Raw genomic sequence first — 3349 nt, forward strand, 5'->3', positions numbered from 1 at the left:
CAATTCAGACTTCAACTTTGCCTCTCTAACGTTTGAACCTTGTTCCTTCTATTTGTTTCTCTGTTCGTTTTTATATATACCATGGAATATGTCAAAAGACCTGAATATGAAAATACCCAGCATGTTTGAGGCTACTTTACTCTCTATTCTCTGTGGTAGCAATGTTTCAACATTGTGAAACCATTCCCAATTGTACACCAAGTGCTCTCTCCTGGTGACCTATTAAATTTGGGGGTACTGACGGAGCTTTCCCCTCTCAGGATCATAACTGGAGAATTTCCAGTACTCTACCAGTCTTGATTATGGGAGGAAGAGTCAAGCAGAGGCATACCCATTCCATTCTTAGCTTGGGCAGGGGCTAGCAAGTGGAAGGAAATCTGCTACAAGTCAAAACTCACATGTGCTGGGCAGCAACAGCATGGGAGAGAATCTAGGGCAGAGGCTCAGTTTTACTGCACAGAAGACGACAATGGTAAACCGTTATTGCATTTTTACCAAGAAACCTCTGTGGATACACTACCAGAATGACTGCAGTTGGAGGTGCAGCATTCTGGAAGGGATAATAACAATAATAATAGTAATTATGGTATTTTAAGCACTTACTATGTTCTAGGTACTGCACTAAGTGCTCGGGTGGATACAATCAAATTGGGATGGACACAGTCCCTGTCCCACATAGAGCTCCCAGTTTCAATTCCTATTTTACAGATGAGGTAACTGAGGCAAAGAGAAGTTAAGTAATTTGCCCAAGATCACAAGGCAGACAAGTGGCATAGCTGGAATTAGAATCCATGACCTTCTGACTCTCTTGGCCAGTGCTCTATCCACTACTTCGTGCTGCTTCTCTATGAGCTGAACTCTGCTGCTTTTCTATGAGATGTGTCCATGGACTCGCTATGGGTAGGAGACAACTCGACAGCATAAGACAAGACTGAGCTTTGCTTTTATAACCTTCTTTGTAACCTGCAGTAGTTTAATAATCAATACTCATTCATTGAATTTTATTTTTGAGCACCTACTTTGTGCAAAGTAATGTACTAAGCATCCATCGAAAAGGACGAGCAAGATTAGGATGACAAGGAAAGAATTATTTTATCTGATATCTGGCACAATTGAAAAGGGAGGGAGTTCCAGGCAGGCGGAAAGGCATGAGCAAGATGCCAGTGGTGGGAAAGACAAGAACAAGACAAAGTGAGTAGGTTTGTTTGAGAGGGACAAAGAGCATGAGCTGGGGTGCAGTGGAATCAATCAAACAATTGCATTTATTGAAAACTTTCTGTGTATGGAGCACTGTACCAAGCGCTAAGAGAAGAAAGTGGGTAAATAGGAGGGAGAGCGCTGATTGAGTGCCTTAAAGCTGATGATCAGGAGCTGCCGCTTGATTTACAGAGGACTAGGCAACCAATGGATCCAGGATTGCCAATTGTCAAGAATGATTTTTACAAACAGCGTAAACATTACTGACTCTCAGACTTTTTAGTGACAAAGTTTTACATGATAGAGAATTATAATTGGGCACCACTTGTGATATTCCTCTGACCCATAGTGAGGTGAGGCCAAGTGCCCGGCAAGCAGGAGTAGAGCTCTGTGGGACATGTAAACCGGGCTCAGGGAAAGAAAAGGGCATCTAGAAGCCACCATTCCCCTATTTCACTCCCTGCTCACTGGTCAACCTCTTCCTGCCACAGAGTTTACAAGGTAAACAGGTCCAGGAGCAGGAGGAAATTATATTGAGCAGGAGATGGGAAGGAGATAGTGGAGGAGCAAGGGGAGGAACTGAGAGGATGGAAACGGAGAGGAGGAGAAAGATGAAAAGAAGTGGAGACAAAGAGAGGAAGGATGACAAAAGAGAAGTGGGGGGGAATGCAGAAAGAAGAAGGAAAGGAAAGGGATGGGGGAGAAGGGGGCACAGAAGAAAGAGGGAGGAAGGGAAGGGGACATTGTAAAGGATCCTCTTTTCCCCTTATCTTCTCTCCATCTTCCCCTCTCCCTTCTCCCCAAGCCCTGCAGTCAGAAAGGTGCACAACTTCAGGTGCAGAATTTGAAAAACAGAGTAGGGGAAGAGGAGTCAGGACGCTGAAAGTAGGAAGTAAAGGGGGCTCCTGTCCCAAGTGGAGATCCCTGACAGCCCGTGGGATTTCCCAGCTGGGCCTGGTCCACGAGGCAGGGGAAAAAGGTCACCTGGCCCAGCTGCTGCCAAGGCACCAGTGGACTGCTCCCTCCTCCCAGGCCGGGGTGAAGATGAGGCATAACAGCTCCTGCGCTGGACCCACTGTCACAGACTAGCCTTATTAGTTTTCTGCCCCCGGCCCAGGAACCGTGGCCTCTCCATGTGCCATGTGGGGAAACCAGCCTGTGCCTCAAAGAGGCCAACCACTGAGCCCCAGAGCTGAGAAACCCAGACTCCTTCTGCCATCATTCCGGACTGGACGTCACCTGTATTTACAGAAGACAGCCATGTTTTATGAGCTTTATAGATGGGATACAGTTCTCCAGGCTTGCCTGGCTTGCAATCCCAGGACCACCACACTCTGCCGTCATCACCTGAGCAGCCCCAGTTTAACTAGCCCGTCCAGACCATCAGTGGCGGAAGATGGCAGAGACAGAGCAGCAGCCAAGAAGTACTCCCTTTTCTCATCTCACCTTCTACCTCCTTCTTTCCATTTCCCTCTTTATCATCTCTCCCTGTTTCTCCTTTTGCCCTCTCTCCTCATCCCCCCTCTTCTCCCACAAATCTGGTAAACTTCAGCTATTATCCACAGAGAAATGTGTTTTGCTGATCTACCCACTTCTTGTTTTGAATCCAGGGAAAAGAAAGCCCACCATGTGTCTACTGACTCTATCCATAGAATCAATCATTTTCTTTGGGGAGTTACGACTGTTTCCAGGAAGGAGGTTTTAATTTCATATTTGACTTCTGAAGAGTTAGAACTGCCTCATTTCCCCAGAATACTGAACTTCCTTCCTTCCCCTTTCAATAGTTTGTGCAGTTTCAATGTCAACAGGTTTAACTGTTCAAAATACCGATTTACATAATGGTTGTGTCAATACCTTGGTGTATTCACTCTTCCACCCAGGTACATGAGGTCCTTAAAAAAATAATCAAGGGAAGGGTTCTTTATAAAAACTTTTATTATCCTCCCTGTAGTTTAATGTTTGTAGTGAGGGAGATGAGAATCTCTGGGCTAAGCAATTTGCTGGAATGACTGTTACAGGGATGTATGAAAGGGAGAATTGGGGAAACCAGCTTACTCCTAGCAAACACCTCCTGAGAAATATTTTGCTACAAGTTGCTAGTACTGATAGGTGTAAAACAATCTTCCTTTTTACCAATAAGGAAAGAGCTTCT

The 3349-nt window shown here is 45.4% G+C and overlaps 1 non-coding gene across 1 annotated transcript; it reads left to right on the plus strand.

The window, feature by feature from the left end:
- The first annotated feature begins 250 nt into the window (after window positions 1-250).
- On the plus strand, window positions 251-388 carry LOC119920421. The gene has a single exon (XR_005448167.1). It is a non-coding gene; the product is annotated as a small nucleolar RNA SNORA7 (small nucleolar RNA).
- Window positions 389-3349: the final 2961 nt, after the last annotated feature.

This window comes from Tachyglossus aculeatus, chromosome X1, assembly GCF_015852505.1.
Source record: "Tachyglossus aculeatus isolate mTacAcu1 chromosome X1, mTacAcu1.pri, whole genome shotgun sequence".
NCBI classification, from domain to species: Eukaryota; Metazoa; Chordata; class Mammalia; order Monotremata; family Tachyglossidae; genus Tachyglossus; species Tachyglossus aculeatus.